We start from the raw sequence: 27890 nt of genomic DNA on the forward strand, positions 1-27890 counted from the left end.
ATGGTATCTGTTCTATCTCTGATATCCAGTTCTTCCAGTTCTTCACTGGTCTTAGTATTCAAAAAAAGTATTAGCCTGTTAGCTTGCTCAGGCATCTGTCCCAATAAGGCTCTTGTTTTTTGAATCTCTACTTGGACTACTCCTATCAGATCAATCTGTTCATAAATGGTCTGAATAGACCTCCATACACCACTAAGGGATTGAATGATGTTGGTCCACAAAATTCCACTGATTTCTGCCAAAGGCTTATGCAGAGAGAGATCCTTTTCTAAGGCTCTTACCTTGTTCTCCAATGCTTTGACCTCCCTTGTTTTCTCTGCCACATTCATCTTAGATTTATCATAGCTTTGCTCAACCTTTGAAATTTTCTTTGACTTGCTTTAATTCAGATACTTGGAGTTTCAACTCCTCCATGGCTTTTATTAGTTGCTTTGTAGTCATAGTTATTGTTGCCTGGTGCTGTTGATGTTGATTTCGGGACAGTGGGAGGCACTGTTGTTATAACTATGGAAGGGGCAGTTGTGAGTGTTCGAGTTACTTCAAGTGGCTGGGAGGTCGACTCTCCCTGCTTTTCTTGTAATGCTTTCTCCAATGCCTACTCTATCTCACTCAATCTCTCATTCAGCATCATGGGCAGGTCCATCATGTCCTCTTCGGACCTCTGTTGTACAACATCTAATGTTTGTGGATGCATAGACGGAGGCATTTTGAGTTATTTTCTGAGGGCAACAATGTCCTCTTCCCTTTTCCTCATTAGTGCTTTTATGCCCTTGGCATCTTTGCGATCATGTCCCAGTTCAATGATAATATCCTCCAAGGAATTAATCCTGTTTTCCTTTGCTAGGGATGAAGCTTTCTCTAAGTCTAGCTGAGCAGAGGTGTTCTCCAGTGAATTTTGCAATTTATGAGCCAACATTTCCTTGTCAGCTAGTGTGGAATACACCATCTCTCCAGTCTGTTTGTGCAGCTCAATATGGTCTATTGGATGAATTTCTTTGGCGAAGACTTCCAGATTTGTCTTGATGTAGTCAGCTGGTGATTGTGGTTGCTGCACTTTGGGCTTGAAATAGCTCATGATCATTTTTCCCTCCTTTATGTCATAGGCAAACATAAATCTTTACTATTTTGTGGGGGCCATCTTAAGATATTGGTTATAAATTTGTAGCCTCAATGGATCATTTCTAGCCTTTATCTCTGTGAATGTCTTTTTGATATCAAAGGTCTGCTTACTTGGTGGCCTAGTGGATGAAACTTCCACACTATGTTGCCTTTCCAGCTCCTGACTGTGTGAGCTGGTTGATGTGTTGATTACTGGGGAAGTGTGTGGGCTGGTTGCCCTCTCACCTCTTAGGCTTTCTATTGTTTCTTCAATGATTTCCTCTTCAGATAGAGGATTCAATCTTTGCCTTTTTGCACCTGGCTGTTCTGCAGGTCCACTGATAGGTGTGGCTTCTTCTCTGTCCCTTTTCTTGCCTTTTTCCTCATTTAGAGGAGTCTGTAGTGTAGGGATCTCTTCTGCTTTGGTTTGTACTAGAGGAATTTGCTCCTGCTTCTCAGTCATTGTTCGTTGCTCTCTGCCTGCTACTTCCTTGCCCTTGGAAGAACCTGAAACTGGTGTGTTGATTTCTTGTACAGGTTGCTGTGAAGTTCCAGCAAAAGATGTACCTGCTCCGGTTTGCTGAGGTAGCTTGAAAGATACCAGTCCAAAAGAGTCCAGGTCAAGGATCATTTCTAAATCTTTCATAGCCTTTTCTGTTATGAAACCAGCTCAAGAAAAGATAGAAAAGATAGATCAACGCCTTAGAATTCAGCCTCTTCGAGGGGGCAACCTCCTTTACATTACATAAATGAACAATTCTTGGATGATACAAATGACAAAACCTCCTTTCTATATATAGGAGTCTAAGGAGTCACAATATAATCCAGCCGACCTAACAATAATAATATAAAGCCACAAAAATAACAATAGAGGGATTCTATGGGGCACAGAAATAACAATATAGGGGTAATAGGGGCACAACAATATAAATAAGGGGTATAACTACAATAGTAATGGGGTAATCACTAGTATTATAGGGACCCAACATGCCCCTCTCCTTCAAAAAAGTGTTGCCCTCAACGCTTGAGTAGTTCTGGATACTTCTGCATAAAATTCTCATCCTCCCATGTGGAATCTTCAGCGGATAAGTTCTTCCACTTGATAAGATACTCTGAAATTGATCGATTTCGTAGCTGTCGAGTTCTTGTTTCTGTGACTGCTTCCGGTTCCAATATAATTTTTCCTTCCTCGTCAAGTTCTGGCAATATTGTTTGAATTGGGAGCTTGTCACCTATAACCTTCTTTAAACATGAAACATGGAAAACTGGGTGCAATCGAGAAGCTGCAGGAAGCTCCAATTTGTATGCCATAGTACCAATCTTTTGCAACACCTTGTACGGACCATAATACTTTGGTGATAATTTATTATCCTTCTTAGCTTGCTTTAGGGACATTTGCTTATATGGTTATAGCCGTAGGAATACCCAATCACCTACATCAAAACTTCTTTCACTGCGATGTTGATCTGCCTGTTGTTTCATTCTATTTTGTGCCAACATGAGGTTATCCTTTAAGAGTTGGAGGACTTGTTGTTGATGTTTAATGTGATGTTCCACTGCCTGAACCTTAGAATTTTCTCTTAAATATGATGTGATGGATGGTGGTTGATACCCATAAAGTGCCATAAATGGGGTCATTTTTGTTGCTGTATGGAAGGAAGTGTTATACCACCATTCAGCCAGAGGCAACCATTTGACCCATTGTGTCTGTTTATCAGATACAAAGCAACGAAGATATCCTTCCAAAAATTTGTTTACTATCTCAGTTTTCCCATCAGATTGAGGATGATAAGATGAGCTATGAGCTAACTGAGTACCAAGACAAGAAAATAATTATGTCCAAAAATTTCCAGTGAAAATGGGATCTCTGTCACTTACAATAATCTTTGGGTTTCCATGTAGCTTTTGAACTGTTTTCATAAAGGCAGTAGAAACTGTACTGGCTTTACATGGATGTGATAATGCACAAAAGTGTGCATACTTGGTAAGTCTGTCAACTACCACCATGATGACACTCTTTCCCTCAGACTTGGGTAAACCTGTGATAAAATCCATTGAAACCTCCTCCCAACGTTGGCTTCGAATGGATAAAGGTTGTAATAGACCCGGTGTCTTAATTGTTTCAACTTTATTTTGCTAGCAAACCAAACATTCCGCCACAAATTTTTGAATATCTGATTTAAGGCCATCCCAAAAAAATCCCTTCTTAACCCTGTGGTAAGTTTTTAAAAATCCTGAGTGCCCTCCTAAGGGAGAAGTGTGCAATTCCATAAGAATCTTTTGTTTTAGCTGGGAATTCTTACAGAGGTATAAGCGATCTTTGTACCATAACGAATCATTTTGCCAGCTAAATGTATCAGAAGTACTGGAATCTTGTTGTAGCTTTTGAATAAGTGCCCACACTTCTTCGTCATTCTTCCATTCCTCCCTTGCTTCGTTTATCCAATCTGGTTGGATAATAGAAATGGCACACAACAATGCTTCCACATCCTCATCCTTTCTTGAGAGTGCATCTGCCACCACATTTTGCTTCCCTTTTTTGTAGATGATTTCAAAGTCATAACCCAACATCTTTGTGACCCACTTTTGTTGCTCTTCAAAGGATAATCTTTGTTCTAAAAAGTATTTAAGGCTATCACGATCAGTTTTTACCTTGAAGTGTCTTCCCATTAGGTAGGGTCGCCATTTCTTAAGTGCATGGAGTATTGCCAACATTTCCTTCTCATAAATAGCTTTGCTTAAAAACTTTCCCTTGATTGGACGACTTTCAAAAGCAATGGGTCTTTCATCTTGCATTAGAACAACACCAATTCCATTTCCTGAAGCATCACATTCCACAATAAAGGTTTTTGTGAAGTCCGGTGTAGCTAAGACCGGTGCTTGGCACATTGCCTCTTTAAGATGTTCAAAGGCCTTTGTTGCTTCCGGAGTCCATGAAAATGAATCTTTCTTCAATAATGTTGTTAGAGGTGCTGCTATTCTCCCATAATTCTTAACAAACTTGCGATAATACCCTGTCAACCCAAGAAATCCTCGCAGATGCTTTATGGATGTGGGAATTTTCCATTCCTTAATGACTTTAATTTTGCTAGGGTCGACCTTAACTCCTTCATGAGATACAATATGATCCAAATATTCCACCTCCTGGACTCCAAAGAAACATTTGGATCTTTTTGCATATAATTGTTTCTCCTCCAATAGTTGTAGCACCCTATCAACATGTTCAACATGATCCTTCCAAGACTTGCTGTAGATTAGTATATCATCAAAAAATACTAACACAAATTTTCTAAGGAATGGTTTGAAAATTGAATTCATCAAACCTTGAAATGTTGAAGGTGCATTGGTAAGGCCAAAAGGCATGACCAAAAATTCATAATGACCCTCATGAGTTCTAAATGCCGTTTTCGGAATGTCTTCAATCTTCATTCTAATTTGATGATATCCCGAACGAAGATCCAACTTGGTTCAGTAAATTGATCCATGCAATTCATCCAGTAATTCATCAATAACAGGAATGGGGAACTTATCTTTAATAGTGAGCTTGTTCAGCTCCCTATAATCTGGACACATGCGCCATGATCCATCCTTCTTGTGCACCAATACTACTGGAGCTGAGAAAGAACTTTGACTCGGTTGAATTATACCAGCCTCTAGCATTTCTGCAACCATACGTTCAATTTCACTTTTTTGGACATAGGGATATCTGTACGGCCTGATGTTTGGAGGAACACTTCCTGGAATCAGATGAATAGCATGATCATGATCATGCATAGGTGGGAGACCCTTGGGAGTCTCAAATACCTTGGAATGATTGTCCAGGACTTTTTGGAGCTCTCGAGAAATTGATGATTCCAATGTGGAAACATCTAGCGAGCATAATTGTGCAATTACACCTCTTTGCTCCTTTTCTTCTTCCTCTTCACAATCTATGTAAAATAATTTCTTCTCGACACACTTATGACCTTTAGTGTATTTGCTATCACAACTGTAACAAAGCCCTTTTGCTCTTTTTTCTTCCAATTGTTGTGGTGTCAACCTTATAGGTTGTGGAAGACTAAGGGCAGCAACACTTCCGTCTTTATAGTTGTGAGTGGTATGCTTCCTAGTTGCCATAATTTTTCTTTCCATTTTTCTTGCTAACCTGAATGCCTTCTCTAATGAATCAGGTTCCCAAAGGCGAACATCATGTTGGATATTATCTTTTAAAGACCCTATGAACATGTTATGAAACCAGCTCAAGAAAAGATAGAAAAGATAGATCAACGCCTTAGAATTCAGCCTCTTCGAGGGGGCAACCTCCTTTACATTACATAAATGAACAATTCTTTGATGATACAAATGAAAAGACCTCCTTTCTATATATAGGAGTCTAAGGAGTCACAATATAACCTAGCCGACCTAACAATAATAATACAAAGCCACAGTAATAATAATAGTGGGCTTCTATGGGGCACACTAGTAACAATATGGGCACTACATGGGTACATCAATATAATAAGTGGGCTATACTAATAACAATAAGGGGTTACACTAGTAGTATAGGGGCCTAACATGCCCCTCTCCTTCAAAAAGTGTTGTCCTCAACGCTTGAGTAGTTCTTGATGCTTCTATATAAAATTCTTGTCCTCCCATGCAGAATATTCAGCGGGTAAGTTCTTCCACTTGATGAGATACTCTGAAATTGATCGATTTCGTAGCTGTCTGGTTCTTTTTCCTGTGACTGCTCCAGGTTCCAATATGATTTTTCCTTCCTCTTCAATTTCTGGCAATATTATTTGAATTGGGATCTTTTGCAACTTTTGAATAAGTGGCCATACTTCTTCATCCTTCTTCCATTCATCCCTTGCTTCATTTATCCAATCTGGTTGGATAATATAAATAGCACAAAACAATGCTTCCACATCCTCATCCTTGAAGAGTCTTCCCATCCGGTAAGGTCGCCATTTTTTAAGTGCATGTAGTATTGCCAACATTTCCTTCTCATAAATAGCTTGCTTGAGATGTAGCAGTAAAAATACCCAATCACCTACATCAAAACATTTTTCACTACAATGTTGATCTACCTGTTGTTTCGTTTGATTTTGCATCGAAGTGGCGTTATCCTTTAAAAGTTGGAGAACTTGTTGTTGATGCTCGATGTGATCTTTCACTACTTGAACCTTTTTCTTCTTGATATGTCCTTCTATCTCTAGAGTTTGAGGAGTGGTAATTTCTTCCAATCCTTTACAAGATATGGTCGGATTCATTTCTTGATGCTCGATGTGATCTTTCACTTCTTGAACATTTTTCTTCTTGATATGTCCTTCTATCTTGATAGTTTGAGGAGTGGTAATTTCGAACAATGAATTACAAGATATGGTTGGATTCATTTCTTCTTTCTCGATGTGATCTTTCACTTCTTGCACCTTTTTCTTGTTGATATGTCCTTCTATCTTGAGAGTTTGAGGAGTGGTAATTATTGCCACTGCTTTAGAAGATATGGTCTGATTCATTTCTTCTTTCTTGATGTGATCTTTCACTTCTTGCACCTTTTTCTTCTTGATATGTCCTTCTATCTTGAGAGTTTGAGGAGTGGTAATTCTTGCCAATGCTTTACATGATATGGTCTGATTCATTTCTTCTTTCTCTGGGGTGGGGTCCTGGCGTATATCTTCTTCTTTTGATGTTTCTTGATCCTTTTCTTCCTCCTCTTCATATTCTATGTAAAATAATTTCTTCTCAGCACACTTATGACCTTTAGTGCATTTGATATCACAATTGTAACAAAGCCCTTTTTCTCTTTTTTCTTCCAATCGTTGTGGTGTAACCCTTGTAGGTTGTGGAAGGCTAGGAGAAACAGCACTTCCATCTTTATAGTTGTGAGGGGTACACTTCCTGGTTTCCATAATTTTTCTTTCCACTATGTCACAAAGCCCTTTTACTCTTTCCAATTGTTGTGGTGTTGCTCTAAAGAAGGTGTTGCTCTTTGTATCCTCATAATGTGCTATCATTTCCTCCGTGAAAATTGACCACGTAACAAGTTGTTTACGAGAACAAAGCCCTTTGTACCATAAAAATTGATCTGGTTCTAAATATGAAGATGCAATACATACCTTTTGTAACAGTTGTACACCATGTAGATCAAAATATTGCTCCATCTGAAGTATCCAATTTACTGGATCCTTGCCATCAAACTTCCTCATCTTGCTTTTTCTTGATTTTAGGAGCTTGACCTTGAAACAACTATAACTCTGTACTTTCAGATCTTTAAGTTCTGAAATTGCGACCTATAGTAGCCCTCTGTGTCCTCTTTCCAATGCCACCAGTCTGATCCAAATTGGATTCTCCAAGAAAGAGTTATGCACAATCTCCCAAGATGACCTGATTATAGACCTTTCAGAAGAGCGAACTTGTATGAAGTGCCACGTGTCACTGTTTTGACCTTTGGATCTGAAAACGATATACAAGAAACTACAGTCCGTCCTCTTTCTTTACCTTCTTACGAAATTTCAATCCGATCTCCAGAGAGAAAGTTATGACGACTTTCCCCAGGTCACCTGTTTTGAATGTAATTCAGGAGCCTGCAAAAAGACCAACTTCCTAAGATCATATCTCTGCAAATATCGTGCAAAAAGCTCTGAAATTCGGACCCAAGGTTCAGTGCGATTTCGTCTCAAATGGGTTTTTTTTGCGACTTCTAAAACGTCACAGAAAAAAATTTATAGCGAAAATGCCACGATGACCTGTTTGGAGCAGCAAAACCCTTGAATCCAAAGCTCCGATACCAAATGTTATGAAACCAGCTCAAGAAAAGATAGAAAAGATAGATCAACGCCTTAGAATTCAGCCTCTTCGAGGGGGCAACCTCCTTTACATTACATAAATGAACAATTCTTTGATGATACAAATGAAAAGACCTCCTTTCTATATATAGGAGTCTAAGGAGTCACAATATAACCTAGCCGACCTAACAATAATAATACAAAGCCACAGTAATAATAATAGTGGGCTTCTATGGGGCACAATAGTAACAATATGGGCACTACATGGGTACATCAATATAATAAGTGGGCTATACTAATAACAATAAGGGGTTACACTAGTAGTATAGGGGCTTAACAGAACACATCAATCCTATGCTCCTCGGGAATATCTTTTACCCTTTTGTTCAATTTTTGGAACTCCTCAATGTGCTCCATTACTAAACCCTTTTGTTTGAGACTTATCAATTGGCTAAAAAAAGTGTTGCTTTTTGTATCTTCATAATGTGCTATCAATTCTTCCGTAAAAATTGCCCAAGTAATAAATTGTTTACGAGAACAAAGCCATTGATACCATACAAACTGATTTGGTTCCAAATATACAGTTGCCAAACGTACCTTTTGTGCGTTTTGCACATTATTGAGATCGAAGAATTGCTCCATTTGTAATATCCATGTGGCGGGATCCTTGCCATCAAACTTCCTCATATCAATTTTTGGAATATGGTGATTCTTCGATCCAACATTCACGTCTATGGAATCATGATTAACATTTCTTTTGTTCTCATCATGAGTTTCCTTTACTACCTTGTCACCATTAATGACCCTTTCTTGTAGCGACTTCTTCAATTCTTCCATGTCTGTCTTCAAATCTATCTTCAAATCTGCCATGTCTCTCTTCAAATCTGTCTTCGACTCATCCATCTTAGCTTCCATGCCCTTTATCTTAGATTCCACGCCATTTACCTTAGATTCCACGCCACTTATCTTAGCTTCCACGCCATTTATCTTAGCATCTGTTAACTTTTGTGAGCGTGACATTTGTTGCACTTGTTCTTGTAATTTTGATATATCATGTAGCATTTCTTCCTCTTCTTGATGAGTCATGCTAGAGCTTTCAGGTTCCTTACTAGGTGTTTGTATTTTCTTTCCTCGGGGCATCAGTTACCGATAATAATGCTTTACTATGCCCTTTGAATTCCGTTAAACCAAGCTTACACAAAAATTAAAAAAAAAACTACACACCTTTTTTCACTTTATAGAAGCTTGATATTGAATCTGATGTATCTCTATAATTTTGGATCATCTAGTTCTGAAATTGCTACCTGTAGTATCCTTCTGTGTCCTCTTTCCAATGCCACAAGTCTGATCCAAATTGGATTCTCCAAGGAAGAGTTATGTGAAATCTCCCACAGTGACTTGCTTTTAGACTGGTTCAATAGAGAGAACTTGTACGACGTGCCACGAGTCACTGTTTCAACTTTTGAATCTGAAACACACACACAAGAAACTACTATCCGTCCTCTTTCTGTACCTTCTTACGAAATTTTAATCCGATCCCCAGAGAGAAGGTTATGACGATTTTCCCCAGGTCACCTGTTTTGAATGTAATTCAGGAGTCTGCAAAAAGACCAACTTCCTCAGATCATATCTCCGCAAATATCGTGAAACAAGCTCTGAAATTTGGACCCAAAGTTCAGCGCGATTTCTTCTCAAATGGGTTTTTTTTGCGACTTCTGAAACGTCACAAAAACAAATTTATAGTGAAAATGCCACGATGACCTGTTTGGAGCAGCAAAACCCTAGAATCCAAAGCTCTGATACCAAATGTTATGAAACCAGCTCAAGAAAAGATAGAAAAGATAGATCAATGCCTTAGAATTCAGCCTCTTCGAGGGGGCAACCTCCTTTACATTACATAAATGAACAATTCTTGGATGTACAAATGACAAAACCTCCTTTCTATATATAGGAGTCTAAGGAGTCACAATATAATCCAGCCGACCTAACAATAATAATATAAAGCCACAAAAATAACAATAGAGGGATTCTATGGGGCACAGAAATAATAATATGGGGGTAATAGGGGCACAACAATATAAATAAGGGGTATAACTACAATAGTAATGGGGTAATCACTAGTATTATAGGGACCCAACATTTTCCATCTTTTCTTGCTGAGTAAGTTCTTCTACTAATGTACCCTCTACCCACTCATTCTGATTAGCATATTTTTCTACTTCAGGGGTCCTATGATGTGTGTAACTTGACAGTCGGTTTCTCACTTTTCTGTCACTTATAAAGCTATTTGGGTGATATGGTACCCACCAGAAGCTTTTCTTAAATTTAAGGTCTTCCCCTAAAATCTTATCAGCATCTTCCCTTGCTTCCCTCTTGTTAATGATAAAAGGGCCTAACTGGTTTCTTATTCTCAGCTGAGCCTTTTTATTTACATTGCAAAAGTGAGTTAAATATGCATTGATAAGTTGCCTGAAATATTCTAATGCAAATAATCTCATGGGCACATATCTGGGTAGCTTATAAGGACATAGTTCACAGCCATATATCCTAACTTCAGTTTGATCCTGGTAGAAGTACCAGTCACCTATCCTGTAGCTCTTAGAGAGCTGTAAAATCTTCTTTATGTCATCAGAGAGCCTAGGAGGAGGAGCTCCTATCAATAGAGTGGAGGCTGGATGTATAAACAAGTCAATGAATTCACAGTAGGTATAATGGGATTGACCAACCTTGTGGAAGACTGAGGTCCAAAAGATTACAAACCTCCTCTCTCCTTTGGAATCCAATTTCCTGATGGGAAATATAAAAATGTTTGGGTGATAATACAACAGCAGATGGTATATGAAAGTTGTGTATTTAAACACTCCTTTTCTTTCCAAATTCATAAATTGAGCATGGATTTTGTCAGCAATGAAAGATGCATAGTCATACTTAATAGCAGGGGGATGTCCCAGAATAAAGGTGGATAATAGAACTAGGACCATCTCATCAACATATTCACTGGACTTAAATCCCAAGATCATTGATATCATGTCAAGAATAATTCTTCCAGTCTCACTAAACGAGACATATAAATAAGGAGGTGGGCCTTGGGGCTAGCAATCTGGTATCATGAATATCTTAGCAATCCAGGCTATTTCTGCACTGGAAAGTTGAGAGCCTTGCTCAAGCAAAAATCCCATGGACAGAGGAGCAAGAGGCTGAACTGGATGGAAGTGTAGCATCTCGTTGATAGATTCAGCAGTTATGTAAAAGAGAACAGTTTGTGATGGAGTCATAACTTCTTTACTGACAAGGTCATAATTTGCACAGTAGTGGCAAAAAATATCTGGGAATACATTGACTGAGTGAAGGTAATACCTGGGGATATTGGATTCCCATATTCCATAGATATCAGAGTAGTTCAAGTGACTGTTTCTGATTAAGCAGAAATTATGAAGATGATTTTAGCAACCAATGGGGTCTTTTATTTGGAAATCTTTGTCAGCCAAGGGTAAATGATGCTGGTCTGTATGAGGTGCATTGAGGGGTGCTACATTGAGGGCCATAGGGGCTTCCATTGTTCAATTATCTGTGTTTTTAATACCGGAAGTTGAATTTCTGTGAAAAAAGTATAAAAGAGCAGTTCTAAATGGGATGGTATGGCAATTACGGACTGCTTCAGTTTGAATTTTGCCCTTATAGGTATAATTTGTAGAGGAAACTGAAAATATAGGTTCGGGAGGCGGGACGGGGTAAATAACTGTGTTTTGGAGGCGAACCCATGTAATTGGTAGGCTGACTGACGCGTTGACCGGTAGGAGGCTGGTCTTTGTTTGGCCGGGTGGCAGACTGGAGCTTCTGTAGTCGCTTGGACATAATTTACATGCAACAGTATCGCGAAAACAACGAGTAAAAATGGACAAAAATGACAGTTTTTATGGGCTTTTTAACAAAAATTGGCTTCGCGGGGCTTTTTGGCGCTTTTTGGTTGGATGACATCATCGGGACGTGACATTTTGTCGTGACGCGGGGTACGGATGCTGATGTGGAGGTGACGTGGCGATGGCGTCAGTGGGCAGGGTCAGCAGGAGGGTGGTAAGCGGTATTAGCCCGCACCATTTATCGGCCCAAGCGGTTTTAGTGGGAGGGGCCGCGAGCATAGCGGGAGGGCGCCACGTGTCCCAGGTACAGCGGCAATACCATCGGCTCCCCGGGTGGTAAACATCGGCAGGGAACCAAAGGATGGTTTCTTTGCCTAAAGCAAGAATGTTGTTTTACTCAGGCTTTTTTATGAAGTGGAGTGATTTAAAAGTATTGAGTAGATCTCAATATTCTTGGGGCAAGTTAGTAAGTGTTTTTTATGAAGGAAAATGATAAAGGGAAGTTAGACATGAATCCCTTGATTTGTAGCCCAACAATTGCCATTGTACTTATGATAACAACAATATGAACCTCTTGAGAAACAAAAATTAATTATAAGCATACTTCTGCAACACCAAAACTGCCTACCCAACCTATTATACCTAACATTTTTCTTCTTCTTCCATGGGTGCACTTGGACTAGCAAACCCTTATAAATTTTCTTTTCTTTTCGTGGGAATCCTATCTAAGTCTGCCCTTATTTCTTCTAAGGGATTAGATTTAACTGTTGAGCTCCTTTGCTTCTCTACCTATCTACTTATCTACCAAGATTGAACTATTTGGACAGATTTTATTCTCTATCTCTAAAACAATAAATTCAAACATGAACTAGCCAAGATTAAGATGTTTGGCCATCCATCAATTGTGGCAAAAGTCAACCAACTGCACACAATGATATTCTTTGCAAAAATAGACTAGTAGTGGCATTTTGAACTAGCACACTTTCTTGGTCTTCTTTATTTGGGGTTCATTTCTTTTCCTTTTGACCATTTCATTCTTTTTTCCCTTTGATCTTTCTTTTAGGGCATACCCTCTTTTAATTTTTTAATTTTTGATCTTTTCAAAATATGGAACCTTTGCAGCAAGGAAAGGATGAACATATTTAGGATTTTAACCTGTCAATCATGACCTATGACACCTATTGGTATAGGATTATAACACTAGCTCCACTTGGGGATGGCTTTTCCCGGTGAAAAGTCAAGAACAACAAGTCAGATGGCCTTCTAGACAATTCTTGCTGCACTCTGAAATTTTCCTTTGCTGTAAGTAAACTTACTGTACAGAGGACCCTGTAAAATATACACATCTCTTATGAGCTGATTCAAGAAATTGCACTTCTGCTTTGGATGGTTTTTCTGAATGTTTGTTCTCATACTTTCAGCTCCCAAGTCTTCTTCTTCAACCTCTGTTTAAACTTAAAAAAAGGAAACACAAGAAGGTGGTAAGGTTCCCTGGCTGCTCCTCAAAATTTCCTACACATTCCTTCCCATTATTATTGTTGTGATAAACTACAGACAGTAAACATTTTTATGTACAAGTTAGAGTCCTGACATATCATAAAACTAGATCAAAATAGTGTTTCAACATCCGACCATTAACTGGTCCATCTTCTGCTTCTGTACCATCCAGGCCTTTCAAAAAGTAGGTATTGTTTTCCTGTGAGGCCTGAATAATAAAATGTCCCTTCCATAGGAAGTCAAACTTCCCATGTTTTCCTTTATCTTCTCTTCTGGAATCCCATTTCAAAACTTTGTCTCCTATGAAAAAATCCTCTGCCTTAGTCCTTTTATCAAATATCTTCTTGAGTTTTATTGTAGCACTTGAGATATTTGATATACCTCTTCTCTGGTCTGCAACAAATGTATAGTCTGATTTATCCTCCTCTGAATGTCATTTGGTTGTATTTGAACTTCTTGTATAATTTCATTACAGGTACTCCCAAGGAGGAGGGAAATACAGCCTCCATACCATAGAGAAGCTCATATGGACTAGTTCCAATGGATCTTTTGGTAGTCAATCTGTCTACCCATAATGCATTTATAAGCTTTTTATGCCAATTTTTCTTGTTTTCTTCCAATACTTTCTTAATGATATTCATCAGGCTTTTGTTGGATGACTCAGCTAGACCATTACCTTGGGGGTAATAGGCTGTGGAGTGGCCTAAGGTAATGTGGTATTTGTGATAGAAATTGATCATTCTCTTGGATTTAAAAGCAGCAGCATTGTCTGTTATAATCTTTTCAGGACAGCCAAATCTAGACAGGATGTTGGTTTCTAAGAATTGCATGATCACTGAATCATTGGCTTGTCTACAAGGGATGGCCTCTATCCACTTGGTGAAGTAATCTGTAGCAATCAAAATCCATTTATGCTGGCCAGAAGAAAGAGGGTGAATTTCCCCAATGAAGTGGAAATTGGTCTAAGGGGTAGAGGCAGAAGTTTCCTCTTGCCTTCAAAGATTTGACATTTATGGCAAGCAGTAACAAATTTTTTGACATCAGCAAACAAGGTTGGCCAGTAAAATCCAGCCCTTAGGAGTTTATTAGCAGTTGATTTCCAATACAAATGTCCACCACAGTTCCCTGCATGAAATTCTTTGAGTACTTTGTCAGTTTCATCCTTTATTAGAAAATTTAATAGAACACCTTCATGATTTTTCCAAAAGAGAGCACCATCTAAAATACAAAACTTTAAAGCTTTCATTTTTATAAACCTTTTCTTTGTTCTAGATAACCCTGGAGGAGCCTGCAGGTTTAATAATACATAACATATATCAGCATACCAAGGTGATTCAAGGAAGGCCTGGCTGATTTGTGGAGTCGCCATCTCCTGTTCATTATCCAGTTCATTAATATCTAGGGCTTGGCAATTGGTTTCAGTCATGAGTTTAGCCAATCCCTGTCCTTTTATAAGCTTTGTGGGTTTTATTTCAATATCATACTCTAATATAGTAGCAATCCATTTACCTCTTTTGCCTTCAATCCCCTCTTGGGTCAGGATATCTTTGACAACAGTGCTTGGCACATAAGCTATTATATGAGAGTATAGTATGTAGACTCTGAAATATTTGATGGCTTTCACAAGTGCATAAGCTTGTTTTTCCATGATTTGGTATTTTAGAGGTGCATCCCTCAGTGCTTTGCTAAAGAAGGCTATGGGTTTTTCACATCCTTGATCATCTTTCTATAGCAAAATAGCAGCAATAGTTTGTTCTAATGTAAATGAAAATATTATGAAGTCTCTGTCAAATTTTGGGCTTGTAAGGATTGGTGTTTTGGTCAAGGCTATCTTGATTTCTTCAAATGCTTGTTTAGGTTTTAATGTCCATTTGACCTTGGAATACTTTTTCAACATATTATTCAACAATCTTATTAGTTCAGCCAAGTTGGGTATGAATCTTCTTAAAAAATTAATTTTCCCTAAGAAAGCTTGGAGTTCTTTGACATTTCTGGGATGTGGTATTTGTAAAATGGCTTGTATTCGGTCAGGATCAATTTTGATGCCATCTCTTGAGATTATGTGACCTAACAGTTTGCCCTCTTTTAGGCAAAATAATGACTTTTTGGATTTAGTGATATACCATATTTTCTGCAGGTTAAAAACACTTGTTTCAGATGATCTAGGTGCTGCTGATCTGATTTGGAAAACACAGTGAGGTCATCTAAGTATATGACTAGAAAATCATGAATTTCTTTAGCAAAAGCTATGTCCATTGCATGTTGGAAGGTTGCCCCTGCATTCTTGACTCCAAATGGCATTTTAACATACTTGAAAGTTCCCCATGGAGTTGTAAAAGCAGTTTTTTCTTGATCATCAGTGTGAACTAAAATCTGGTTGAAGCCTGAAAACCCATCCAATAGTGAAATTCTAGAGGCACCTACTACCCTTTGTAAAATGTGGTCCATCTTAGGTAAGGGGTAGTTGTCTTTTAAAAAGACTTTATTTAGTTTCCTCAAATCCACACACAGTCTGATTTCTCCTGTTTTCTTCCTAGTGGGCACTAAATTAGAGACCCATTTTGAAAATCTAATGGGTGCAATTATCCCAGCTTCATACATTCTTTTGACTTCTTTTTCAATTAGAGGGAGGAGTACAGGGTTGACCCTTCTGAGTTTTTGCTTGAAAGGTTTCTGATTTTCTTTGAGGGGTATGGTATGCTGAATCATAGAAGTGTCATAGGATTTGAGATCTTCATAGCTCCATGCAAAACCATCCTGGAATTCGTTGAATAGTTCAACATATTTCAGCTTTTGGTTAGGAGGAAAAGTTTTGGACAATTTTATCATTTTAGGATTTTGATCCGTCCCGATATTACAGTCTTCAATGTCTATGTTTAAAGGCTGCATTTTAGGTTTTCTTGGGATATCATTAGAATCAAAAATGTCTTCCAGAGGAGTTAATCCTATGGGTAAAAACTTGTCCTTTAAATTAATAACTTCATATTCTCCTTCAATAGTTTCATCAAAGTCTATTTCTTTAAGCTCTTGCAACTCTTTGCTGGTAAACTTTGTTGGATGTAGTATTTGAATTGTTGTTTCAGCTGAAATGTGTGTTTCAATTTTGTCTATTTGATCAATTTCACAAATAGTGCCTGTGTCTATATTAGTGCTGTGAAATTCTTCTTTTAAGGCCAGGAAATTATTAATCTGGGTGTCATTGTCAAACACTTGCTAGTTTTTCACATTGTCTGGTACAGTTGGCTTGTGTTTAATCTCAGCTATAAAATGATGATTAGTCTCAAATAGTAGCTTACAAGTGCTGGCAAATGTTGCCAAACTGTGAGCATGCAAATTGTGTTTCCTTGGAATTTTGGCAAGCTGTGTTTCTAGAAAGGTACTGAGTATTTCAATTGCTGCCCCTCTATAAGACCTTAATCTGAGATCATTTGTGAGGAATTTTCCTTTCATTTGTTTAATAACTAAATTAGAGTCTCCCAAAATTGATACCCTAACTGCCCCTAGACTTTTGATCAATTTAAGTCCTAGCAAGATGGCTTCATATTCAACCATGTTATTAGTGCATCTAAAATTCAACCTGTATGCATGTCCTTCAGCATGATAATTTTCTATATTATGTATCCAAATCCCTGCCCCTGCTCCTAGCTTATTGACTGATCCATCAAATTCTAAGTACCATAGGATTTCTTGACTATAGCTAGTATACGGAGTCTTAGAAATTTGCTTACTAGGGAGATTTGGATTTTCAGTTTCATGTGGTTTCCCTTGTATGACTGATATACCATTGTTCATAGAAATTTCTTGAATCTAAACACTAGATTTCTCATTTATGAATTTTTTCTGCTCTAAAGCTAAAGCCTTGACATCAGTTGAGAGGTGAGTTTCAGCATTGTATAGGATGAAGGAGTCCATATTAGAATGCAGGAAATAGATAGGGAACTTTTGGGGTTTCTCCTGGCTACTCACCACGTATTTCATCAAAGTTTCTCGGTACAATCTCTTTGGCTGACCAAATACTGAAATGGTAGCATAGGACATGTCCAACTATGAAGATCCCTGGAGCTTTGCACCCCAAGATCTGGATAGCAACATGCCATATTTTGGTGGAATATCAGCTACCACTACATCCATTAAAATTGTCTTGGCAGGGTATTGAACCAATGATACACATAAATCTTTGATCAATCCTATACATCTGACCTGGCTTGAATCAAAAGAGAACAAGTCTTTGTATGACCTGGTAATATCTAGGTCCAAATTTTCCATTACAGATTTGGGCATTAAATTATGGGAAGCTCCAAAATTAAACATTGCATTGTGCAGTATTTTGTCATGAATATTCAGACTTACATAGAAAGGAGGAACCCCTCCATCTACCGATTTACCGTTGACTTCAGGGCCAAAAATTAATTCTAGTTGGTCATCAAGGACATTTACTGCATCTCTGTTTTTTGAAATTTGAAGTGATCTGCTGATTTGTTCTCTATAGACATCATGCTTAGCCAATTCTGACAATGGAATTGCTATTTTTAATTTGCTTATTTCAGTCTCAAGGTTGAAAGGTTTTTCTGTTTAAATTTTTTCATTTCGGGCAGTGAGATTTTCTTTTTCTGCTATTTTTTCAATGCTTTTTCCTTTATCAGGAGTAGTATTATGGGCTGAAGTTACTTCTATGTCAATTTCTGGAGGTTCTCCCGCAATTTCTTTGGAAGGAATGGAAGCTGAAGATGGCTTATTAGGTTGTTGATTATCTGAAACATCTTCAACTGTTGGACTATTTGGGTTGGGAATTTTTTTAGGAGGAGTTTTTATATGAGGGTTCTTGATTTTAGCTCTGGTAGGTTGCTTGGTTTCTTTCTGTTTATTGTCATCAGGGACATATATTCTCCTGCTTCTCAGATTATATTGCTTGTGAACTTCATAGATGGTTGTGTCATATCTCTCCCTAAAATCAAATGATTCCCTGATTAGATTTGGAATTGGTTAAGAGTGTGAGCCTCTTGGTCTTCTTGGGTTAAGAAAATTTGTTATTTACTATTGAGCCCCATTAAATTAATTTGAGTGTCTTCTGTTGGTTCACTAGAAGTTGAAGCTTCAGCATAGTTTTCTTGGAATGGAGGTCTAATGTTTTGGTTAGGGCCAGCCTTTCCAGTATTAGGATTCTGATTTTTTTTGAAATTTGGGTTTCTTCCAGTGTTGCTCGGTTGGCCATCCCAAGGGGATTTTCTCTCAATTTTTTATACTCTATCACCAAGTCTGTCAATTCCCTTAGTGATAGCATCTAATTTTTGTTCAAAGGCAGAAGGTTCTTCTTTGATGGGTATCCTCCTTTCAGCACTAGCCCGTGCTCGTTTAGAAATCAGGTTGGCCTCAACACTGACAACTATACTTTGCATGTCTTCTAGGCTTCAAGGAGCTCTTTCCCTAAGCTGGTATGCCATGTCAGAGTCAAATGCATCAGGAAATTTGATCAAGGCCAAGTCTGGTGGAGGTCTGAGATTCTGAGGAATAGCATTGTATACATTGTTAAATCTGGTGCAGTAATCTTGAACAGTTTCTTGTGGACCTCTTTTCAAGTTTTCATATTTTGATAGGATGTGGAGAGGATCTTTTTTCTTTTCCCATCTGTTTAAGAAAGTCTGATAAAGAGCTTCAGGATCATTGATAGTGTTTGCAGGGAGTGCTCTAAACCAAGTTCTAACATCTCCAGTTAAGCTTTGGACAAAGACTTTCATTCTCACATCATCATCATCAATCTCATAGTTTTCAAAATAATCCATCATTTTCTTAGTGTGTTGTTTAGCTGTGTAAGTTCCAGTACCATCAAAATAGGTAATTTTTCTTTGATAATCTTGAAGCATAGCTCCTGGATTGGCAGGTAATTGGAGGGGAGCATATTGGTTTGCCATATTTGCAGAGATAAGTGTAAGGGGTGGAAGAGCAGAGATACCAGTTGAAATATGTGTTGTGGGTGGGGGAGTGGACAAGATGGTTTGAAGTGCTGATGATGAACTAGGAGAAGCAACAGTAATGGCAGAAAGGATTGGTGCTTTTCCAGGAGTAAGCTCAGATTGGACGAGGTTCTGCTAGCTTCTAAGGTTCTTAGAAATCAAGTTAGGATTTTTAAACACAGGTGGGGGGTTTGGATCTGGATTTGATCTAATGTAACAGATCTTCTTCTTTGGAGCCAACTTCCGAATGTATTTTTTGGTTTTTCTTGAAATATTTGAAGGATACAACTTTAACAGTGTCTTGTAGGAAGTGTTTAAAATATGGGAGATTTAAATTTTCCTAAAGATCTATTGAAATAGGTAACTGATCAAGTATTTGAGACAACTGTTCAAAGCCTAAAACTAGACTGGAGACAGACTGAAGCAGCTTTTATTTACTCCTGCAATTGCATAGCAAAAGCAGTTTCAAACGCTACCTGGCCAACTTCAGGCTCCATCCGTAGCTTCAAAAATTAAATAGTAGTAACAATCAATTTATTCAGTTCCCCAGTGGAGTTGCCAATGATGTTATCACTTAAGTTGTTCCCAAAAGTTGTAAGAAAGGGAATACGGCTGAGGTAACTACAGACCAATCTTTTAGATACATATTCTAGCCAGTCTGCATCCAGAGAGGGCTCTCTCTTTATGATTTAGCTTTGTTTTGAGGTATTTTAGGCTAGTTATGAAGTACAAGGGTTTTGATTTGAGTTTGGTTGGAAGGATGGGGACTCAATAGAATAACGAGGTAAAACTGAAGCATTTCAGTCCATTGGGCTTGATGGAGTCAAAGAAGGATGGCTTCCTGGGATAGGTTTCTTATCATAGGATTTATCACAGAGCAAGGTACTAAAATATGGAGCAATTTACAGGATCTCTAACATGTTTTGCCACCACACTGGTCTTGGTATTTTATGTCTCTGTAGCTTCCTTAAAGTCTCATCAATCTCTGTGTACTTGAAGAAATTAGGTGGGATGGTGAACAGATGCTTCACCTCATGCTCTATATAAAATAGATTTTCTAGGCTGTCATAAAGGGACTAGACAGATGGGAGTGCTTTTTCTCCTGAAGTAATTAAAGATGCATTAGCTTGGTTGATATCATATGTATTTAATTTATGTACATAATCCTTGAGCTTCATCAGACGATCATTATCTCCCAGAGGACTTGGCAAACCTTTTTGATGCAGGAGTGTAAATTTTTCTATGAAAGAGTCAATCTCCACCTGCATGTCCTGGCATCTTCTGTCCAAGTTTTTCATTAGAGTTCTCATGGTTAGAACTCTCTTGATGTCCAGAATGGTATCTATTCTATCTCTGATATCCAGTGCTTCCAGTTCTTCACTGATCTTGGTATTCAAAAAATGTATTAGTTTGTTAGCTTGCTCAGGCATCTGTCCCAATAAGGCTCTTGTTTTCTGAATCTCTACTTGGGATACTCCTATCAAATCAATCTGTTCATAAATGGTTTGAATATACCTCCATACACCACTAAGGGATTGAATGATGTTGGTCCACAAAATTCCTCTGATTTCTGCCAGAGGCTTATGTAGAGAGAGATCCTTTTCTAAGGCTCTTACCTTGTTCTCCAATGCTTTGACCTCCCTTGTTTTCTCTACCACATTCATCTTAGATTTATCATAGCTTTGCTCAACCTTTGCCAATTTTTCTTTGACTTGCTTTAATTCAGATACTTGGAGTTTCAACTCCTCCATGTATTTTATTAGTTTCTCTGTAGTCATAGCTATACTGCTGCCTGGTGCTGTTGATGTTGATGTCAGGACAGTGGGAGGCATTGCTGTTATCACCATGGAAGGGGTAGTTGTGAGTGTTGGAGTTACTTTAGGTGGTTGGGAGGTCGACTCTCCCTGCTTTTCTTGTAATGCTTTCTCCAATGCCTGCTCTGTCTCACTCAATCTCTCATTCAGCCTCATGAGCGGGTCCATCATGTCCTCTTCGGACCTCTGCTATACAACATCTGATGTATGTGGATGCATAGACGGAGGCATTTTGAGCTGTTTTCTGAGGGCAGCAATGTCCTCTTCCTTTTTCCTCATTAGTGCTTTTATGCCCTTGGCATCTTTAAGATCATGTCCCAGTTCAATGATAATATCCTCCAAGGATTTAATCTTGTTGTCCTTTGCTAGGGAGGAAGCTTTCTCTAAGTCGAGCTGAGCAGAGGTGTTCTCCAATGAATTTTGCAATTTATGAGCCAACATTGCCTTGTCAGCTAGTGTTGAATACACCATCTCTCCAGCCTGTTTGTGCAACTGAATCTGGTCTATTGGATGATTGTCTTTGGTTAAGACTTCTAGATTTGTCCTGATGTAGTCAGCTGCTGATTGTGGTTGCTGCACTTTGGGCTTGAAATAGCTCATGATGATTTTTCCCTCCTTTATGTCATAGGCAGACATCAATCTTTGCTGTTTTGTGGGGGCCATCTTGAGATATTGGTTATAAATTTGCAGCCTCAATGGATCATTTCCAGCCTTTATCTCTGTGAATTTATTTTTGATATCAGAGGTCTGCTTACTTAGTGGCCTAGTGGATGAAACTTCCACACTATGTTGCCTTTCCAGCTCCTGCTTGTGTGAGCTGGTTGATGTGTCTATTACTGGGGAAGTGTGTGGGCTGGTTGCCCTCTCACCTCTTAGGCTTTCTATTGTTTCTTCAATGATTTCCTCTTCAGATAGAGGATTCAGTCTTTTCCTTTTTGCACCTGGCTGTTCTGCAGGTCCACTGATAGGTGTGGCTTCTTCTCTGTCCCTTTTCTTACATTTTTCCTCATTTATACATGCAACAATCTCACGAAAACAACGAGTAAAAATGGACGAAAATGACAGTTTTTACCGGTTTTTTAACAAAAATTGGCTTCGCGAGGCTTTTTGGTGCTTTTCGGTCGGATGACATCATCGGGACGTGAAATGTTGTCGTGACATGGGGTATGGATGCTGACGTGGAGGTGATGTGGCGATGGCGTTAGCGGGCGGGGTCAGCGAGAGGGTGGTAAGCGGTATTGGCCCACACAATTTATCGGCCCAAGCAGTTTTGGTGGGAGGGGCCGCGAGCATAGAGGGAGGGCACCGCATGTCGCAAGTACGGCGGCAATACCACTGGCTCCCTAGGTGGTAAACATCGGCGGGGGAAGGCCTTGCGATATGATCACGAGCCGTCCGATCAGCGGGCCCAGATCCAATGGTTGGCACAGGTCTGAGGTGGCTAAGGGTTACAACGCGGGGCCCCTGTAATATAAATGTTGATTTAAATGTATCGGGGCAATTTCTATTGGTTGTCAGGGTATTTAACAGCTAATTAACTAGATGTTAATTAATTTTCAAATATTTGCGCGTGGGGAGGGTTATTATATGGTTCCTGATGAACCTCTAATCCTCGTTTTAGACAGAAATATGGTCGTAGTTGACTGGGGCGGGATTATTACAGATTGAGGGTTCTATTGTAAAGATATATTAATACGGGGGAAGGGGAATTTATAAGGGATTTATATATTAATGTTAGCAGTTAACATGGGTTTATGAAATAAAGGCGCTAAGTTATAAAGTTTGATAACTTAGGCTGAGGGAACCAAAGTATTTTTACACAAGAAATGTGGTTTCTTTGCCTAAAGCAAGAATGTTTTTTTACTCAGGCTTTTTTATGAAATGGAGTGATTTAAGAGTATTGAGCAGATTTCAATATTCTTGGGGGGAGTTAGTAAGTGTTTTATAGGAAGGAAAAGGGTAAAGGGAAGTTAGACATGCATCACTTGATTTGTAGCCCAACAATTGCCATTGTACTTATGATAACAACAAGATGAACCTCTTGAGAAACAAAAATTAATCATAAGCATGCTTCTGCAACACCAAAACTGCCTACCCAGCCTATTATACCTAACATTTTTCTTCTTCTTCCATGGGTGCACTTGGACTAGCAAACCCTTATAAATTTTCTTTTCTTTTCATGGGAATCCTATCTAAGTCTGCCCTTATTTCTTCCAAGGGCTCAGATTTAACTGTTGAGCTCCTTTGCTTCTCTACCTATCTACTTATCTGCCAATATTGAACTGTTTGGACAAATTTTATTCTCTATCTCTAAAACAAGAAATTCAAACATGAAGTGTCCAAGATTAAGTTGTTTGGCCATCCATCAATTGTGGCAAGAGTCAACCAACTGCACACAATGAGATTCTTTGCAAAAATAGACTAGTAGTGGCATTTTGGACTAGCACACTTTCCTGGTCTTCTTTATTTGGGGTTCATTTCTTTTCCTTTTGACCATTTCATTCTTTTTGCCCTTTGATCTTTATTTTAGGGCATACCCTCTTTTCATTTTTTAATTTTTGATCTTTTCAAAATATGGAATCTTTGCAGCAGGGAAAGGATGAACATATTTGGGATTTTAACCAGTCAATCATGAAATATGACACCTATTGGTATAGGAGTATAACGGACTATATGATGGAAGCACAATCTTAGTGCTCCAGGCAGCTGAAAGGAGGCACAGGACTACACTACCGAGGTTGTAGAGCTGCGCGATCGAGGTACTGCATGCAATGGAGGATTGTCATGGTGTTAGCATAAGCACAAGGGGATCTGTTCTATTGTAGGAGAGACCACAAAAGACAACTAGAAAGTGACCATTATCATCATTGTTCATGACTTGACAGTGGGAAAATGACTAAATGGAGCAGGGGGCGGCAATTAAGTTAGAATTTAAGAGCAAGATATTTGAAAATATGCCACCAATTTAGGATTTTTTGAATGAATTTTTTGTTGAACGGTCAGATTTGAATTCGAAAATGCCTATAAATTATAGATGGCTGCCCAATGAAAAACACTTGGCATTTTTAGAATTTATATGTTTATCTCTTAGGCGTGCATGAACCGTGAGAACTTTGAAGTTTTGATAGCAAGTTCAGCATTTGAGAGGTTGTTGAATGAAATATAGGAGTTTTTTACTAGCATCATGTCGGCACCCACAGAAACTGTGAGTGCTGGAGAAGCAATTGGAGTTGAGGGAGCTACCTCGGAGGTAGCAATGGCTGCTGAGGAAAGCTGCCCCAGAGATAGGAAGCGTCGAAGTACCTGCAGAGGTACCCAAATCGCCAAGGTCGCCCAGACCGAGGCCTATGCCAACCAAAGAGGGTTTGAAAACAAAGAAATATATGTAGAAAAATACATCACCAGTGCACGCGTCACCCAGAAAACACCCACAGAAGGAAAAGCCCACCGCATAGGAGACGGGCAAGGTAGTTGACCTGGAACCTAAAGAAGATAGTGAAGAAATCAATATGGGTGGGTGTTCAGTCAATTTAATGTCTTAAATTGCTAACATAAATTATCGACCAGGGTTAGTAAACTAATGAAGTGTGGTGCACAATATGTTCTTAGTTAACCTTGTTTCTTACTTCGTTGAGTATGTTTTTATGTTGTTTTGGGGTTTTGTTTCTTGTGCCTAAGGAAATTAATCTAAGAAATGAAGGTTATTCTTCTAGAGGAAATCTTTAAATGTTAATGGACAAAATCTAATGAATTTTAATGTTGAAAACTAATTTCTAAAGAAGGAATAAAAGGAAATGTTTTGATGAAAGAAACTAAACTAGGAATTACTCTAAATGAAATGATTAAACTATGAAAAAGAAGGAAGAAAAGGAAATGTACTTGAACTAATCTATGAAAAACAGAGCATTAATCTAAATACAATTGCATTCATATGACAAGATGAAAATGAAATCACTTCCTTTCTTATCCTTGAAAGCTCTTGATCAAAATCAAACTAATCCTATTCATGGATTGAAAGCAAACTAACAATGACTATAAAACAAATGGAAAAGACAACTATGATCTCTTGTATGATCAAATACCCATGAACAATTCAATTTAGGAAGAAATCTTCTTGAAGTGATTAAGTACTTGATTATACATTAAATGAAAGAAAACATGACCTAGGAAAGCATAAAGAAAGCATGTAAAAGAAAACATGTAAAAACTTGCAATGACTGTGTAATCTAATGTTTTTAGGCAATCAATTTTGGAAGGGTTACCTTCTTGAAATTCTAAACATGAGATGACACAATAGATAAGAAATTTAATCTAAAAGGCATGAGAAAGGAAACTAAATCACTGTCTATTCTAAATGCCTCAAGCAATCAATTTTGGAAGAACTACCTTCTTGAAATGCTCTACATAAGACTAAATAGTGAATGTAAAACTTAATCATAAGAAAGCATTGTAAAAACATTCAAAGGAAAACTAAGATTACTGTATGCTCCAATGCTTCAAACACAATCCAATTTTGGAAAAAAGAAAATTCTTTTTTTGAGATGCTTTGATTAGCATAAGATTACATAGTAATTAACAAAGGAATAAATCTTAATCTATGAAAGAAAATAAATCTCAATCTATGAAAACAAATAAATATCACACATTGTAGATGGCCAATCTAAAAGTATGAGGATGGAAAGTTGAGAAGCTCCAAATGCAAGCCTTCTTCTTTATTCAAAACATGAGCAATTCCCCAACTTTACACATAAAATGATAGGAGAAAACTTCCCCTATTTATACAAAAAGATGAGAAGCTATCTCATTAATGAGATATTTAGAGTTACAATCAAAATAGGAAATGATAAGACACATATCTTCTTAGAGTTTCAATACAAATAGGAAATGAGACACATATCCTTATGATCCCATGATCTTCTCCACTCAAATTCGAATTTGGCCTTAGGAGGCCACATAAGGGTCTTTTAGAAGCTTCCTTTTGACCTACACATGTCAACAATCTCATCCCACTTGTTAGGTAAAAGCATATGCACATTATTTCTAATTCTTAACCATAAATTCACTTAAAAATGCTAAGAATTAATAAAGTTTGGGAAAACATAAATGTTACCCAATAATGATAATGGCAAGGTAAATATAATGAAATGGAGGTGGAGTGAAGGTGAAAATATGGAAATATAAGTGAAAATGTAATGGAAGTGAATGAAAATATCAAGGCCCAATAGTGGGGAAGACATTGACATGGGGGTAGAGGACGTTGACTTGGAAGGGTCTGACCCTATCTCTAAACTGTCTGAATAAATTCCTCCATGCCAAGGCAAGGCAAAGGCGCCAAAGGCCATTGATGAGAGAAAAGTCACAATGCATACACCGTTGTTGTTGGACAAGATCACATTTGAAGGACAGCGCCTGGCGCCCCTCCCCCATTTAAAGTTGGAGGATTGGGATTTGGCCGATATAGAGCGCTTTCCCTACTTAGCGACTGATCAATTTATGCACCGTATATTCTATAAGGACTTTGGTGTGACTGCTTTGGAGCCAAGGAAGTGGATAAAAGGGGTGGACAAGGTAGGACTTCTAAACATGCTATGGGTGCTGCATTACAATGCACGCCCATAACCATGATAGTGATCAAACAGCTACTATGCTTGGTGCACGATGGGCACTTGTGGTTAGAAGAACCAATATCGATTACTCACATGCTGATCCATAGGATCACTCAGCCACCGCATTCAGGAATAAATCTGCCCATGGCATTTGGCAGAAAGATAGGTGAGTGAAAACTCACCGAGCAAATGAAGGACAAATTTAAGCTCACCAAGAAGCTGTGTGGCTACTCCATTTCTAGTATAACTGACCCCGTGGTCAAAGTAGCTACCCAAATCCTAGTTGGGAAAATTATGAGAAAGTGTCACACAGCTGAAGTGCCGACACCGGCAATATCATTAGCGGCCCAGTGCACAGAGGGCGTATAATTCAACTGGGCATGCTACCTCTGCAGCGAGTTCCTCGTGAACTACAGACACGCGTAGGATCAGAGCAAAACATTTCACTATGCATGCCTACTTCTATCCATAGTATTGGTTGCATGGGAGTTATTGGAGGATAGTCAGTTTCCTCCAGTCATGCAGGATTTACTAGAACCAGCGAGGTTCACTTCGCTCTGGGCCACCAAGGACCCCCAAAGTGTCAAGGATAGCAAGATATTTTGGATATTAATGGAGATGAATATAAACATGGCCATCAACTATAAATTATGGTTATCACCAAATATCTTCAAACAGTTGGCAGGGTACGTTGAGTTCAAGGCGGAATTCCACTGTGTCTCCATGCAAGTGTGGAAGGGCCCTGATCAAAAGTGGTATTACATTCCATACCTGGCCATAGACGATGCAATCGCAATGGTCCTTGACCACTGGCTAGCAGAGTGGCGCACATCCTCAGACTTGACAGCTAGGTCTAGCAAGTCTACAGTGAAGCCTAAGAAGGAAGAGGCCAAAGTAAATATGGAACAGTTGGCTGAAAAGAGAAAGAAATAGGTTTAGGACAAAGCCAAAGTGGAGCGCATTGTCAAAAAGCAGACAGAAGAGTAGGAAGAAGAGGAGGAGCGCAACTCCGACAAGATTTATCAATCTCCTTCCCGAGAGATAGAAGAGGAAGAGCAGTGATCCAGATAGGGAGGAGCAGACCCAGAGACTACTCCATTCCAGGTTAAGTGCAATAGGGAGTAGGATAAAGTAGGGCCGCGAAAGAATTCCAAGGCTAGCAAAATGTCCCTCGACCTAATCACCTTGACAGAATGTGATTTGAATGACATTGGTGATACGGTGAGGCATGCAACCACGAAACTGTTGCAGAAGTTCAAGCAACAATAGAAACATGCCTTGGTTTCCATTCAAACGAGTC

General features: G+C 38.6%; 1 pseudogene; it reads left to right on the forward strand.

The window, feature by feature from the left end:
* The window catches only part of LOC149243709 (sterol 3-beta-glucosyltransferase UGT80B1 pseudogene), a 42328-nt pseudogene extending 15725 nt beyond the window's left edge, over window positions 1-26603 (forward strand).
* Window positions 26604-27890: the final 1287 nt, after the last annotated feature.

Source organism: Pinus tabuliformis, chromosome 8 (genome assembly GCF_031772625.1).
Source record: "Pinus tabuliformis cultivar Carrire ecotype Pingquan chromosome 8, CPIR1, whole genome shotgun sequence".
Classification (NCBI taxonomy): Eukaryota; Viridiplantae; Streptophyta; class Pinopsida; order Pinales; family Pinaceae; genus Pinus; species Pinus tabuliformis.